This window comes from Aquarana catesbeiana, linkage group LG03, assembly GCF_042186555.1.
Source record: "Aquarana catesbeiana isolate 2022-GZ linkage group LG03, ASM4218655v1, whole genome shotgun sequence".
Taxonomy (NCBI): Eukaryota; Metazoa; Chordata; class Amphibia; order Anura; family Ranidae; genus Aquarana; species Aquarana catesbeiana.
In genome coordinates this window covers 434308883-434326682 of record NC_133326.1, presented here as the reverse complement: position 1 = coordinate 434326682, position 17800 = coordinate 434308883, and the positions used below count along the sequence as shown (strand labels likewise).

At 42.9% G+C, this 17800-nt stretch overlaps 1 pseudogene; it reads right to left on the bottom strand.

Moving 5' to 3' along the window:
* Positions 1-2436: 2436 nt before the first annotated feature.
* LOC141135115 (5S ribosomal RNA) lies at positions 2437-2555 on the bottom strand (annotated as a pseudogene).
* Between the last annotated feature and the right edge of the window lie 15245 nt (positions 2556-17800).

The window sequence follows — 17800 nt, the reverse complement described above, 5'->3', positions numbered from 1 at the left end:
CCAAGAAAACTATTTCCCTCATCAAAAGGATCAAGGGAATATCTTGAATCAGTTCAAAAGGCTGTTTTTGTAAAGCCGACAGGACTAAATTTAAGTCCCAAGGGTTCAGGGGTGACTTAACTGGAGGATTAATCTACGTTACCCCCTGGATAAGCTTACGAACCAGAGAGTGTGAAGCAAGTGGTTGTTGAAAAAACACAGATAAGGTTGACACCTGGCCCTTGATAGTGCTTAAGTCCAGCTTCATTACTGATCCCATCTGTAGGAACTCAAGGATCCTACCTAAATACCTACCTGGGGTATTTCCTGGGGTGCCAACACCTGGATTCACACCAGGAGACATATGCCTTCCAGACTCTATAATATATGATTCTGGAGGCCGTCTTCCTAGCATTAACCAAGGTAGAAACTACTGAAGCTGACAGCCCACAGTCCTTTAGAATGTGGGTCTCAATAGCCAAACCATTAAATTTAGCGTTTGTAAGGTAGCATGGAACACCGGACCTTGCAAGAGAAGGTCTGGCCACAGGGGCAGGGTCCAAGGGTTCCCTACCACCATCCTTATGATCTTGGCAAACCAAGATCTCTGGGGCCACCAGAATCTCCTCCTTTCCCTCTTGCTTGATCCTGCGTAGGAGACGCGGAAACAGCAGAACAGGAGGGAACACATAAATCTGAAAACTGATCCCATGGAAAGACCAAGCCATCTGTTCCATATGTCATCGGCTTCCTTCTCCTTGACACAAAGTTGTCGATCTTTTTGAACCTGGATGCAAACAGATCCACGTCCGGAACTCCCCATTTTTGGCATATTGACAGAAAGATGTCGGGGTGAAGGGACCATTCTCCCGGGAACAATTGTTGGCGACTCAAGTAGTCCACCTGCCAATTCCCCATCCCTGGAATGAAAACTACTGCTAGGCAAGGGATGTTGTTTTCTGCCCAAGACAGAATGATTCACCTCTCTCTAGGCTGCACTATTTCTCGTGCCCCCCTGGTGATTGATATAAGCCACAGCTGTGGCATTGTCGGATTGGATCCTGACAGGATAATTCCGTAGTCTGAGCGGCCAGGCGTACTGCCCAAATCTGTAGAATATTGATGGGCAAGGTCAACTCTGATTTGGCCCAATTCCCTTGGACAGACACTTCTTCTAGGACTGCTCACCAGCCCAAAAGGCTGGCATCTGTTGTTACTACTTTCCAGATAACCGGTAGACAGGATTTTTCTTTGAAAATTTTAGGATATTAACCACCAATTGAGGACTGACGCACTTTGGCGGATAAACGCATGGGGAAGTTCAGAGTATGGACCATCTTGTTCCAAGTTGACAGGATACTGTTTTGCAGCAGTCTTGAATGAAACTGCGCATAAGGAACGGCCTCGAAAGAAGCCATTTTTCCCAATAAACTCATGCAAAGATGAATAGAAGGATTCTTCTTTGTTTTGACCAACCAAATCAGTTCCTTTAAGGAAACGATTCTTTCCTGGGGCAAAAATACCCTTTTCTGGATCTATGATCATCCCTAAGTACTGCAATCTCCTTGATGGTTTTAAGGAGGATTTTTCTAGATTGAGGATCCAACCTAAACTAATCCAGGTAGCTGACTGCGGTGATCAGACTTTGGTTTAAACGGGCTACCGATTGATCTATCAACTGTAGGTTGGCTAGTATCGTTATACTTTGAGCCCTAAACTTGGCTAAAGGAGGAGCCAGGATCTTTATAAACACTCGAGGTGCAGCAGCTAGCCCGAAAAGGTAGAGCTAAAAACTGGAAATGAAGACTTTCTACCTCGTAGCGTAGACATTTCTGGTGAGCGGGGAAGATCGCCACATGGAGATAAGGATCCTTGATGTCGATCAACGCCAGAAGTTCTCCCCCTTGTAGGAAGGAGACTACTGATCGGATAGACTCCATGCGAAAAAAAAAAAAGTTTAGATCTTTGAGATCCAGAATGTCCATTTGGATTTAACCAAACCCCAACCTTTGCTCTTACATGGGGACCACCATGAGAACTGCAGAAGAATTCCCCCTATTGAGCGAGCGGGGCGCCTCCTCAAAAAGAGGCTTCGGTATCTTGTAGGTTTCCTCCCCCAAGACCTCTTTTGTCCCTGGGGTTAATTCTAAGGATTACCTTTTGAACCTGACGGCGGAAGCCATTGTGACTGCCTGGAGGCTGATGCCCTTGGCACAAAAGAAGGAGCTTTAAAAAATGAAAATATATTTACTCCTTTCCTTAAATGGCAAAAGGGGGTACTTTTCCCACTAGAATTTCTTTGGATGAATTATCCAAACATTCTCAAATAGCTGTTTCACCGCAAAAGGAAGACTAGCCAGGAGCTTCTGCATGGTGATAGGAAGTTTATCCTCCGCTGATGTGCGTTCCAGCACTCATGCGGTTAGCTGTTTATGTTCGCAACAATGTGCACAGAACTGTATATAGCACCTGGTATTCCCAGGCGGTCTCCCATACAGGTACTAACCAGGCCTGACCCTGCTTAGCCTCTGAGATCAGACGAGATTGGGCACTTTCAGCGTGATGTGGCCGTAGGCATCTCAGCAGTTGTGCGTTTGGCTAGTTTATAAGCAAGCACCTGCATGAGGACCTTGTGGAGGTTCTACAATAGAAACTCGCAAAGCAATTATTCCAAACCTAAAGCTGCCAGGTCCTGGACCTGCTGAGCAGGATACTCAGCTGTTCCATGGCCAGGTGTGTTATTCCCTCGTTATCCCATTTACAAGGATCAGATAAAAGGTCCAGAGTTTATTTCAAGTGTGCTATTTGCATTTGGAATCTGTTGCTGTCAACTCTCAATTGAGATCCAAAGAGCTGTCATTATCAGTGAAGCAAGCCATCATTAGCCTGAAACAACAAAACAAACCCATCAGAGAGATAGCAAAAATATTAGGTGTGGCCAAATCAACTGTTTGGAACATCCTTAAAAAGAAAGCGCACCGGTGAGCTCAGCAACACCAAAAGACCTGGAAGACCAAGGAAAACAACTGTGGTGGATGACCGAAGAATTTGTTCCCTGGTGAAGAAAACACCCTTCAGTTGGCCAGATCAAGAACATTCTCCAGGGAGTAGGTGTATGTGTGTCAAAGTCAACAATCAAGAGAAGACTTCACCAGAGTGAATACAAAGGTTTCACCATAAGATGTAAACCATTGGTGAGCCTCAAAAACAGGAAGGCCAGATTAGAGTTGGCCAAACAACATCTAAAAAAGCCTGGAACAACATCCTATAGTACAAGTTGCGCTTGGTCACATCTGTCCAGAGTTATGGGAAGAGAAGAGTATGGAGAAGGAAAGGAACTGCTCATGATCCAAAGCATACCACCTCATCAGTGAAGCATGGTGGTAGTGTCATAGACTGGGCATATATGGCTGCCAATGGAACTGGTTCTCTTGTATTTATTAATGATGTGACTGCTGATTAAAGCAGCAGGATGAATTTTGAAGTGTTTCAGGTAATATTATCTGCTCATATTCAGCAAAATGCTTCAGAACTCATTAGACGGCACTTCACAGTGCAGATGGACAATGACCCGAAGCATACTGCGAAAGCAACCAAAGAGTTTTTAAGGGAAAGAAGTGGAATGTTATGCAATGGCCAAGTCAATTACCTGACCTGAATCCGATTTGAGCATGCATTTCACTTACTGAAGGGGAAAATGCCCCAAGAATAAGCAGGAACTGAAGACAGTTGCAGTAGAGGCTTGGCAGAGCATCACCAGGGATGAAACCCAGCGTCTGGTGATGTCTATGCGTTCCAGACTTCAGGCTGTGATTGACTGCAAAGGATTTGCAACCAAGTATTAAAAAGTGAAAGTTTGATGGATGATAATCTGTCCCATTACTTTTAGTCCCTTTAAAAAGTGGGAGGCACATATACAAACTGTTGTAATTCCTACACCGTTCACCTGATTTGGATGTAAATACCCTCAAATTAAAGCTGAAAGTCTGCAGTTAAAGCACATCTTGTTTGTTTCATTTCAAATCCATTGTGTTGGTGTATAGAGCCAAAAAGATTAGAATTGTGTAGATGTCCCACTATTTATGGACCTGATTGTATATATATATACACACACACACACACATTAATATTTTATATATACAATGTGTGTGTATATATATGTGTATATATATATATATATATATATTAATTACATACAAATATATATATATATATATATATATATATATATATATATATAATTAGTGGGGACAGAAAGTATTCGGACCCCCTTACATTTTTCACTCTTTGTTATATTGCAGCCATTTGCTAAAATCATTTAAGTTCATTTTTCACTCATACACATAGCACCCCATATTGACAGAAAAACAGAATTGTTGATATTTTTGCAGATTTATTAAAAAAGAAAAACTGAAATATCACATGGTCCTAAGTATTCAGACCCTTTGCTCGGTATTTAGTAGAATCAACCTTATGATCTAATACAGCCATGAGTCTTTCTGGGAAAGATGCAACAAGTTTTTTCACACCTGGATATAAGGATCTTCTGCCATTCCTCCTTGCAGATCCTTTGCAGTTCTGTCAGGCTCGATGGTAAACGTTGGTGGACAACCATTTTTAGGTCTCTCCAGAGATGCTCAATTGAGTTTAAGTCAGGGCTCTGGCTGGGCCATTCAAGAACAGTCATGGAGTTGTTGTGAAGCCACTCCTTCGTTATTTTAGCTGTGTGCTTAGGGTCATTGTCTTGTTGGAAGGTAAACCTTTGGCCCAGTCTGAGGTCTTGAGCACTCTGGAGAAGGTTTTCATCCAGCATTTCCCTGTACTTGGTCACATTCATCTTTCCCTCGATTGCAACCAGTCGTCCTGTCCCTGCAGCTGAAAAACACCCCCACAGCATGATGCTGCCACCACCGTGTTTCACTGTTGGGACTGTATTGGACAGGTGCTGAGCAGTGCCTGGTTTTCTCCACACATACCGCTTAGAATTAAGGCCAAAAAGTTCTATCTTGGTCTCATCAGACCAGAGAATCTTATTTCTCACCATCTTGGAGTCCTTCAGGTGTTTTTTTTTTAGCAAACTCCATGCGGGCTTTCATGCGTCTTGCACTGAGGAGAGGCTTCCGTCGGGCCAGTCTGCCATAAAGCCCCGACTGGTGGAGGGCTTCAGTGATGGTTGACTTTCTACAACTTCCTCCCAGCTCCCGACTGCATCTCTTGGAGCTCAGCCACAGTGATCTTTGGGTTCTTCTTTACTTCTCTCACCAAGGCTCTTCTCCCCCGATAGCTCAGTTTGGCCGACAGCCAGCTCTAGGAAGGGTTCTGGTCGTCCCAAATGTCTTCCATTTAAGGATTATGGAGGCCACTGTGCTCTTAGGAACCTTAAGTGCAGCAGAATTTTTTTGTAACCTTGGCCAGATCTGTGCCTTGCCACAATTCTGTCTCTGAGCTCTTCAGGCAGTTCCTTTGACCTCATGATTCTCATTTGCTCTGACATGCACTGTGAGCTGTAAGGTCTTATATAGACAGGTGTGTGGCTTTCCTAATCAAGTCCAATCAGTATAATCAAACACAGCTGGACTCGAAGGTGTAGAACCATCTCAAGGATGATCAGAAGAAATGAACAGCACCTGAGTTAAATATGAGTGTCACAGCAAAGGGTCTGAATACTTAGGACCATGTGATATTTCAGTTTTTCTTTTTTAATAAATCTGCAAAAATGTCAACAATTCTGTGTTTATATGTCAATATGGGGTGCTGTGTGTACATTGATGAGGAAAAAAAATTAACTTAAATGATTTTAGCAAATGGCTGCAATATAACAAAGAGTGAAAAATTTAAGGGGGTCTAAATACTTTCCGTCCCCACTGTATGTATATATACATACACACAATAATTTTTATATATATATATATATATATATATATATATATATATATATATATATATGGCCTGTAATTGTCATCATAGGTATACCTCAACTATGAGAGACAACATGTGGAAACAAATCCAGACGATCACATTGTCTGATTTTTGAAAGAATTTATTTGCAAATTATGGTGAAAAAAAGTATTTGGTCACCTACAAACAAGCAAGATTTCTGGCTCTCACAGACCTGTATCTTCTTCTTTAAGAGGCTCCTCTGTCCTCCACTCATTACCTCTATTAATGGCACCTGTTTGAACTTGTTATCAGTATAAAAGACACCTGTCCACAACCTCAAACAGTCCCACTCCAAACTCCACAATGGTGAAGGCCAAAGAGCTGTCGAAGGACACCAGAAACAAAATTGTAGACCTGCACCAGGCTGGGAAGACTGAATCTGCAATAGGCAAGCAGCTTGGTGTGAAGAAATCAACTGTGGGAGAAATAATTAGAAAATGGAAGACATACAAGACCACTGATAATCTCCCTTGATCTGGGGCTCCACGCAAGACCTCACCCTGTGGGGTCAAAATGATCACAAGAATGGTGAGCAAAAATCCCAGAACCACACGGGGGGACCTAGTGAATGACTTGCAGGGAGCTGGGACCAACGTAACAAAGGCTACCATCAGTAACACACTATGCCGCCAGGGACTCAGATCCTGCAGTGCCAGACGTGTCCCCCTGCTTAAGCCAATACATGTTCAGGCCCGTCTGAGTTTTGCTATAGAGAGCATTTGGATGATCCAGAAGAGGATTGGGAGAATGTTATATGGTCAGATGAAACCAAAGTAGAACTCTGTGGTAGAACAAAACATGTTTGGAGGAGAGAGAATGCTGAGTTGCAACCAAAGAACACCATACCTACTGTGAAGCATGGGGGTGGCAACATCATGCTTTGGGGCTGTTTCTCTGCAAAGGGAACAGGATGACTGATCCGTGTACATGAAAGAATGAATGGAGCCATGTATCGTGAGATTTTGAGTGCAAACCTCCTCCCATCAGCAAGGGCATTGAAGATGAAACGTGGCTGGGTCTTTCAGCATGACGATGATCCAAAACACACCGCCCAAGCAATGAAGGAGTGGCTTCATAAGAAGCATTTCAAGGTTCTGGAGTGGCCTAGCCAGTCTCCAGATCTCAACCCCATAGAGAACCTTTGGAGGAAGTTGAAAGTCCGTGTTGCCCAGCGACAGCCCCAAATCATCTCTGCTCTAGAGGAGATCTGCATGGAGGAATGGGCCAACATACCAGCAACAGTGTGACAACCTTGTGAAGACTTACAGAAAACATTTGACCTCTGTCATTACCAAAGGATATACAACAAAGTATTGAGATGAACTTTTGATATTGACAAAATACTTATTTTCCACCATAATTTGCAAATAAATTCTTTCAAAAATCAGATGATGTGATTGTCTGGATTTGTTTCCACATTTTGTCTCTCTCATAGTTGAGGTATGCCTATGATGACAATTACAGGCCTCTCTCATCTTTATAAGTGGGAGAACTTGCACAATTGGTGGCTGACTAAATACTTTTTTGCCCCACAGTGTGAGTGTGTGTGTGTGTGTGTATGTATATATATATATATATATATATATATATATATATATATATATATATATATATATATAATCTCTCTCACACACACACACATTTTTTTTATATAAAATGTGTGTGTGTATATATACATATATATGAAAAAAGATGGCCTAGGCTATAAGAACTTTGCCAAGACCCTTAAACTGAGCTGCAGCACGGTGGCAAAGACCATACAGCAGTTTAACAGGACAGGTTCCACTCAGAACAAGCCTCGCCATGGTCGACCAAAGTAGTTGAGTGCACGTGCTCAGCGTCATATCCACAGGTTGTCTTTGGAAAATAGACGTATGAGTGCTGCCAGCATTGCTGCAGAGGTTGTAGGGGTGGGGGGGTCAGCCTGTCAGTGCTCAGACCATACGCCACGCACTGCATCAAATTGGTCTGCATGGCTGTCATCCCAGAAGGAAGCCTCTTCTAAAGATGATGCACAAGAAAGCCCGCAAACCATTTGCTGAAGACAAGCAGACTAAGGACATGGATTACTGGAACCATGTTCTGTGGTCTGTTGAGACCAAGATAAACTTATTTGGTTCAGATGGTGTCAAGCATGTGTGGCGGCAAGCAGGTGAGGAGTACAAAGACAATTGTGTCTTGCTTACAGTCAAGCATGGTGGTGGGAATGTCATGGTCTGGGGCGGCATGAGTGCTGCTGGCACTGGGGAGCTACAGTTCATTGAGGGAACCATGAATGCCAACATGTACTGTGACGTACTGAAGCAGCGCATGATCCCCTCTCTTCAGACTGAGCCGCAGGGCAGTATTCCAACATAACGACCCAATACACCTCCAAGATGACCACTGCTTTGCTAAAGAAGCTGAGGGTAATGGTGATGGACTGGCCAGACATAAACCCTATTGAGCATCTGTGGGGCATCCTCAAACAGAAGGTGGAGGAGTGCAAGGTCTCTAACATCCACCAGCTGCGTGATGTCGTCGTGGAAGAGGACTCCAGTGGCAACCTGTGAAGCTTTGGTGAACTCCATGCCCAAGAGGGTAAAGCAGTTCTGAAAAATAATGGTGCCCACAAAATATTGACACTTTGGGCCCAATTTGGACTTTTTTACTTAGGGGTGTACTCACTTTTGTTGCCAGCAGTTTAGACATTAATGGCTGTGTGTTGAGTTATTTTGAGGGGACAGCCAATTTACACTGTTATACAAGCTGTACACTACTTTACATTGTGGCAAAGTGTAATTTTTTCAGTGTTGTCACATGAAAAGAGATAATAAAATATTTACAAAAATGTGAGGGGTGTACTCACGTGTGTGTGTGTGTGTGTATGTATGTGTGTGGTGCTTTGCAAAAGTATTCACCCCCTTGGCCTTTTACCTATTTTGTTACATTACAGCCTTTAGTTCAATGTTTTTTTTTTTAAATCTGAATTATATGTGATGGATCAGAATACAATAGTCTAAATTGGTGAAGTAAAATTAGAAAAATGATATACATAAAACTATTTTTCAGAAATAAAAAACAGACAATTGCCATGTGCGTATATATTCACTCCCTTTGTTACGAAGCCCATAAAAATCTCTGGTGCAACCAATTACCTTCAGAAGTCACATAATTAGTGAAATGATGTCCACCTGGGTGCAATCTAAGTGTCACGTGATCTGTCATTACATATGCACACCTTTTTGAAAGGCCCCAGAGGCTGCAACACCTAAGCTAGAGGCACCACTAACTAACTAAACACTGTCATGAAGACCAAGGAACTGTCCAAACAAGTAAGGGACAATGTTGTTGAGAAGTACAAGTCAGGGTTAGGTTATAAATAAAATCCAAATCTTTGATGATCCCTAGGAGCACCATCAAATCTGTCATAACCAAATGGAAAGAACATGGCACAACAGCAAACATGCCAAGAGACGGCAGCACACCAAAACGCAAGGAGGGCATTAATCAGAGAGGCAGCACAGAGACCTAAGGTAACCCCGGAGGAGCTGCAGAGTTCCACAGCAGAGCCTGGAGTATCCGTACATAGGACAACAATAAGCTGTACGCTCCATAGAGTTGGGCTTTATGGCACAGTGGCCAAAAGAAAGCCATTAATTTAAGCAAAAAACAAAATGGCACGTTTTGAGTTTGCAAAAAGGCATGTGGGAGACTCCCAAAATGTATGGAGGAAAGTGCTCTGGTCTGATGAGACAAAAATTTTGATTTTTGGCCATTAAAGAAAACGCTATGTCTGGCGCATCACCCCGCCAGCGAAATATGGTGGTGACATCCCCTGTTTTTCAGCAGTCGGGACTGGGAAACTGGTCAGAGTTGAGGGAAAGATGGATGGTGGGATATTCTTGAGCAAAACCTGTACCACTCTGTGTGTGATTTGAGGCTAGGACGGAAGTTCACCTTCCAGCAGGACAATGACCCCAAACACTGCTAAAGCAACACTTGAGTGGTTTAAGGGGAAACATGTAAATGGGTTGGAATGACCTAGTCAAAGGCCAGACTCAATCCAATATAAATTCTGTGGTCAGACTTAAAGATTGCTGTTCACAAACGCAAACCGTCCAACTTGAAGGAGCTGGAGCAGTTTTGCAAGGAGGAATAGGCAAAAATCCCAGTGGTATGATGTGGCAAGCTCATAGAGACTTATCCAAAGCGACTTGGAGCTGTGATAGCCGCAAAAGGTGGCTCTACAAAGTAATGACTTTAGGGGGGTAAATAGTTATGCACATTGACTTTTTCTGTTATTTTGTCCTATTTGTTGCTTGCTTCACAATAAAAAAAAAAAGATCTTGTGGGCATGTTCTGTAAATTAAATGATGCAAATCCTCAATCCATGTTAATTCCAGGTTGTGAGGCAACAAAACACGAAAAATGCCAAGGGGGTGAATACTTTTGCAAGGCACTGTATATATACACACATACACACAAAATAAATAAATATATATATATATATATATATATCCGAAAAAAATAGTATATTTTTTTTCGGTTATGATTATTATGTTTTTAATTTTGTTTTCTTAATTTTAGTTTTTTTAATTTGTAATTTTTGTCTTTTTAATTTGTTTTTTATAATTTTTTTTTTTTAAATATTTTTATTTTTGTTATTTGTTCATTTTAATTTTTTTTGTTTTGTTCAGGTGGAAAAATTGTTAGGTTTAGTCCACCTGAAAGGGGGGTAATTGGCTATGCCCTCAATTAGCAACTGAATACATTTTGTTTAAGACAAGAGTTGGTAGGAAGCCATTCCAGCCACTGGAGCTTTTGTAGTTTTTTTTTCTTTGTTTTTATTTTCACTCAGGTGGAAAAGGTTTAGGCTTTGTCCACCTGAAAGGGGAGTTAGTGCATAGGTCTTAATATACAGATAAATGCATTTTTTTAGCATTTAAAATTGGTACAATAAATATTATTCAAGGGTGGCTACGGATTCCCTCTATTTATTGCATATATGTATTAACTTGTCTATTTCCATAGTTAGCTAGTCTATTAAAACTCTGATCACATTACTGTTGATATCACAATAATACAAGATTAGCTATGAAACCAAGCACACTGCTTTAGGCCAGATTCTCACCTATGCATTTTTAGTGCTTTTTGCATTTTGCACTACAGTCCATTTAACATGGCTTCCTATTGAACACGTTCTGTAGTGAAAATCTGCAAAAAGCACAAAAAATGCATAGGTGTGAATCCAGCCTAATAAAACAACGTTGTATTTATTTCCCAAGAAGATAGGAAAACGCTAACATGAAAATATTAAAGAAAGATATTACAAAGCATATAACCACAGGACATATAATACAAGAACATTAAAGATACTTATCGCACAGTCTCCTGGGCTCAAAATGGTAGAGAGGGAGCCATGCGGCTCAGAGAGCTACTTGGCTTGAACCAAGAGCGAAAAGGGTAGAGAGAGAGAGCTCTGACTCGTTTAGTCCTTTATACGTCAATCATACACTATCCAGACCCAACCCCATTGCCATCCCATCTAGACTTTTGACGAATCACAGTACTTATGTGGCAGTCCTCCTCAATATATTTATATTACTGTTCGTCCTGCTGTATTGGCCTCTAGGGGCAGCATTGTCCATGTCAATCTTCAATGCCTTTGATCTTTTGATCTTCTGTAGCAGGACATTCATAAATCATCTTGTCAGCTATGGTCCCTTTCAAGTTTGCTTGCATAGCATTATAACAGATGGTGCAGAGGGTTGTTCAGCCTTGATGGAGGCCTGATCTCTTCTTTCAGATATGCTACAAAGACATTCCAGACCACCTACAAGAAAGCAAAGGCTTGGTTGTATCAACCAGAAATATGATATTAAATCATGTTGCCTTAAGGGCACATATCGCCATTCTTCAGACACGGCTCCTATGGAACAGTCCATAACTGTCTTAACGTGCTGTGCTTCCCAACATGTGCTGCTTTGCCATTGAGTGACACACCACCATCATTCTTCTGCAACAGCTCCATGTCACATCCCGTGTCTTCTCCTTTCCAGTATCTTTACGACTGGGTGCATTACAGGCAAGGGGTGTCCATTCACTCACCATTCACCAGCACACACTCAGAGAAACATATTCACATATGTCACACTATACCATAACATAAATCAACCCGTTACCATAATATATACATGTATATGTGACCCATCCAATTACGCATCCCGCTCCCAACCTCCTATAACCCCTTAGTGTAAATATGGTTCGGGATTAGGCAGGCTTGCTAACGATGGCCTTTCCTACCGCAATTTTGGCACATCATCGGTATTTCAGAGCTCTGAATTGGCAGCAAAGCCTCTAACTTGTACGAAGAGACCTTACCGTCAATTCGTCTCTCAACTTGCATAGATAAATGGTAGACCCTTCTATATAAATATCGAGTTTAACACATATAAACCTGAAACAACGAAACGCCACAAAATTCCATCCCTGTACCTGGATTCCAGAGACCATGCCCAGGGTATACCATGCACCTCTACCTATTGTTAGGCTCAAGGAACAACCTAGTTCCATGACTAATGTTACATCGGTATCCTTTAGGACAAAGAAACAAACTCGTCTATGTCCCAAATAATACCCAGGTGCTTCCTTCCCAGCAATGATCGCACCATCCAGAACCCAGAGTGAAATATCTTTCCAACCTTTCTCATTCACCACCATGTATTGACCTGGCATACAAAGGACGTCATGGTCATGCCTTCGACAGAGGGAAATATCAACCTGCCTCCAGCTTCCATCCTCTCTGATCACATGTGGGTAATTTAGCCTCAGATGCAACAAGGTAGAATCCCCAGTCAGTAAGTGTCAGGGCTGGGCTCAGCCCTTCTTTCTCTGAGCTGGCCGCTCAGCTGTCTGCTAATTGTCAGCTCCTTTCTCTCCACAGTGACTCAGCTGTTGATCTGCTTGTCAGTCCTGCCTACTTAAAGCCATCCAGCTCACTTCATCTCTGCCTTCGCCTTTGGTCACATCTCAAAAGACTTTCTCCTGCGTTCCTGTTGAAGACTTGCTTGGCGGACGTCTGGCTCCTGATCCTGCTTGCTGTACTACTACGTTGATCTCTGGCTCTCTAGCATTGGCATTGGCTGACTACCTGATCTGGTTACTGAACTCTGGCTATGTATTGACTATGCTTACTCTTTTTACCTTTTTATTATTATTAAACTAGTGTGATTAACTGTACTTCTGTCTCAGTCTGATTCATGGTTTCTGACAGTAAGCCCATTGATGCCACCAAATATACAGACCGAGTCTGCACTTCTTTATATGGGATCAATGAGGCAGCATAACACCTTTCACAATCCAAACTAGCACAGCCCATCCAGGCATTCGACCACCACTGTGGATTAGTGTAAGCTACGTGTTTTGACAAAATCTTACTGAGCTGTGATGCTAAGGCCACTGCCCCTCATACAGAGACTGTACAATCAGTTTGATGTTGGTTGATAATTCCCCCTGCCCCTGCACTTCTTCAGTGACTACACACTGCACGCCGGATCGCCATATCTATAGGTTCTATCTGAGGTAACGCTGGGACATTTTCTCCTGGGCTATTTAGCCTAAACAGTATTAACTGCAAGCAACTGCTATGTCCCACCTAACTTAATGGCACTTGAATTGTACCTCAAGATTACTTGTAGCTAGGGTTCCGGTTTTCCCCTATTGTTTTTTTTATGTCTACCTTATCACCTCATCATATTCCAGATATTGTTTACACTGTGCACCCTGAGAACATACTGAAATATTTAACGACACCCACAGGTGGCGAGTTGTGTAGTGCTAATGTGGACTGATTGGTCTCTAGTGCCCTTTTGTGACATGGAATAATCACATTGGAATTTATTTGAATGTTAAACCCTTTGAAACCCTGGCCCCTGACGAAGGTATTGGAACATCACTACCGGAAACGCGTCGGGCATTTGGGCATTCACGTTGTACGCCTATTGCATGTATATATTGATTGATTTCTCATGTAGCACATGCTGTGCATCTTCATCATATGTGGTTTTTATATGTATTACTCTATACCATTAAAGATATATTTTTTATGAATATGTGTGAGTGAGTGGTCCATTTAAAGTCCCAATTTAGGGGGTCATTACCTTTGTTCCCTGCCCCTGTATGCATGCGAGAGCCCATGACAGATTTCTGTCCTGTACTATCACACTCTCTACCAACCTCCCAACATGGTTGACAAAATCCGGAGCCACTTTAACCTGGGTATTTATGTGACTTTCTTGAATGTTATGAAGGATGCCACCAATCTCTCTGAGTAACAAAGCCCTGCTTACTGTCTGAAGCTATGGCTGAGAGTTTGTTCCTCAGAAGACCGATGCCCACTCCATTAACAACACCCATCCCAGCTACTACTCCCCCCAATATAGTGCTCAATACATCCCTCCTCCTTAGTTACTCCTCAGAAATAAGCCTCCTGAATGCCTTCTGTGTCCTCACATCTCTGGGAGTAAGCCACTGATACAATGACTGCACTTGATTTAGTGTATACTCAGCACATATAGGGTAATAGGTTTTTATCAACCACTGTGAGATGTTGAATGGCCATGTGGTGAAGGCATATTGTGCCCTGGTAGTCAGCGTTTGTTCCCTTTATCTAATGGAGCATGCTCCTGTGTGTATTCACTGGCATTGCCTGTGCAAGGTTCCAACCTCTCAGGTGAGACATCAACCAGGTGTATCTCCCCCATGTCTAGTTCTGGTATCCCACATGTCCAGTAACCGAGAGCCTCTCTATAGGACTGATAAGACTGAGATACTGCCCCCTACAAGGACATTTTCATGTGAAATAATTCACATGAAATAATGTGTCACCTGGCACCTTCTAGTCTGGCCAACAGACACCTTATTATGCATTAGACATGTGCAGGATGAAAAAATTTGTTTAGTTTTGTTTCATTTCGATATTCAACTAAATTTGTTTAGTTGGGGGGGCGTGGCCGGATGGTGAAGAGAGCAGTCGCATAGACACACAGCTCCGGCTTTCAACGACCATCCTTGGTCCTAAATCCTCGTAAAAGGTATTATTCTGTTCCCCACGGCTGTGGGCACCCTCCAGACTGGCTGACATGGTGAAATACGGGCCGCCGCGGCCCTCACACACGGCGGAACAACTGGCGCGGTTCCGGAGGCAAAATGGCGCCGAGACACATGCAGGGCACTCAGACACACTGCAGCCCTACTCAGCCATCCAGGACTCTGTAACAGGGGTGAGTGCATCAATTCCTGCTATATTCCGCACACATACAGAACCCCTGCAGACACAAGAATCACAGCAATCTGCTGAGTTTAGCCAGGCTGTGGATTCTCCTCCTGATGAGCCTACATTATCTACTATTATGCTGGCTATCCAGGATTGCAAGGCCTCCCTCTCCACTCAAATAGCTTCTATCCGTATGGACTTTTCTTTATTGAAACAAGATGTCCAGAACCTCAGAGACCACACAGGAGATGCTGAGGAACGGATCAGTACATTAGAAGATACTGTACACCCCATGTCTGTTACCATACATGATACTACAAGCGAGATGGCGGCACTGCATGCTAAAATCGACGATTTGGAAAATCGCTCTCGCAGGAATAATCTTAGATTTGTGGGATTTCCGGAACGCGTGGAAGGTTCCTATCCTGAAAAGTTTCTTTATTCATGGCTGCGGGACATTTTTGGTAAAGACGCACCCTCATTCTCACATGTTATAGAGCGTGCGCATCGCACTCCTCCTCGTCCCCCTCCAGTGGGTGCCCCACAACGCTCCATCATTGCACGTATCCTCAATTTTCAAGATAAAGTGGCCATCCTACGCCTGGCACGAGAAAAAGGCCCCCCTCACATTTAATGGCAATAATATTTCAGTCTATCCGGACTTTTCTGCTGAAGTTCAACGCCAGAGGATCTCCTTCTCAGCAGTGAAGTCTAGATTGCACACGGAAGGCCTCTCCTACGCCATGCTTTTCCCTGCTAAATTGCGCAATTATCCATGATGGTAAGGCTCATTTCTATAACAATCCCAAGGAGGCCATGAAGTGGCTGAATGATCACTATGGTGCAGCACACAAAAGCAGAGGAGACTAAAGTCACCTTTAACCTGCACGGAAAGATCTACACCCTGCTATGCAAGCTACAGTGTCAACATTCTGCATGTCTCTTTATTATTAATTTTTTTTTTTCTCCTGACCCTCATCTTTACATTCCACCCTGCATTGATACGGTTTACAGCTCATGGAAACCTGCACACCAGAACAATCATCCGGATAACTTTCTCCACGTGAACAAACAGCTCATGTACCCTCCAACAGGACATGTCTACTGGGGGGAAATTTTTGGGGTTTTTTTTCCCCTCTTTCCTCGGTCATTAGTTGGGATCCTCACCAGACCCTACGTTACCCCCTTACCAGCTTGTGGTGAGGCCATGGTACAGTTTTTGACTTCCGCAGTTTTCTAGTTAGGAAGGACTTTCAGTTTAGGGATCCAAAGCTTGCTATGTTTGGGATGGCTGAGCGGGGTGGGGAGCACAAAGGTTTAAAGAAAGCGGTTGTTGGGTTTTTTTTTTTTCATGTTTTCTATTTTTTGTTTTTTCCTTCTTTTTTTACTTTTTATGTCCTTTTCGACACACCTATACCATTTGCTAATGGAGAGTCATCAAAAGCATACCAGATTACCACTTATAGTGGTTTATTAATACCTCTGTTGTCATTTATATGTCTTATTTTTTTTCTAAAAAAAAAAAAAATTTCTGGTCCATGCTACCTTACAGGCAGACCCACGCACTTTTTTGTCATGTGCTTGTGTGTGCTTCAGGTGGCACGGCCTACCCATTCATATTGATACTAATTCAAAGGTTTACTTATGCACCTTTATTATTACATGTTTTATTATGACACAATCCCTTAGGATAGTCTCCTGGAACACTAGAGGCCTGAACGCACCTCAGAAAAGATCCTTGGTTTTTTCTGTGTTAAAAAAATGTCACCCTCACATTATTTGCCTCCAGGAGACTCACCTGACAGGTTCTAAGATAAGGGCCCTAAAACGCCCCTGGCTATCTAAGCTATACCATGCTACTCACACTAATTACTCAAGAGGTGTATCTATACTCCTGGCTAAATCCCTTCCAGCTGAGTTGATCAGCGTTAAAACAGACCCAGAGGGGAGGTTTATTGTTCTTATATTACGAATTTCTACTATAATCTTCACGTTGGTGAACATTTATATTCCCCCTCCATTCTCAGTGGAAGTACTCTCTAAATTATCCCTTCAACTACTGAATAGGCCTCCTGGCCCTTTGCTTTATGTGGGAGATTTTAATGCAGTCCTGGACCCAACAGTGGACTGTCTGGGTGGGGGAGGCAGATCTTTTCCCTCCCTTGTAGATTGGGCCCAGGTCCATGGTCTGACTGAGGTATGGCGATGGAAACATCCGGATGAACGCCAATTTTCCTGTCATTCGGATTCCTTCCATACTATGTCTAGGCTGGATATGGCATTTGCGTCGACAGAGACCCTTCCCGTTGTCTCCGCCGTCTCATATCTCCCCAGGGGAGTTTCAGATCAAGCCCCTTTGTCTGTGTCCCTCCTCCTCCTTCCAGGATCGGGACCTGCTTTATGGCGCCTGAACTCGTACTGGCTGGAGGACGAGATGGTACAGGGTGAGTGTAGGATGATTATTTCTAACTACTGGAAGCATAATTTAGATAAAGTGGACCCCTCCACGGAGTGGGACGCATTCAAGTCTACATTAAGAGGTACCTTTATGTCTATTACGGGGATTTTACGTAAAAATAACAAGATGCGCACTGAGGAATTAGAAAATGCTATGGTATGTGCGGA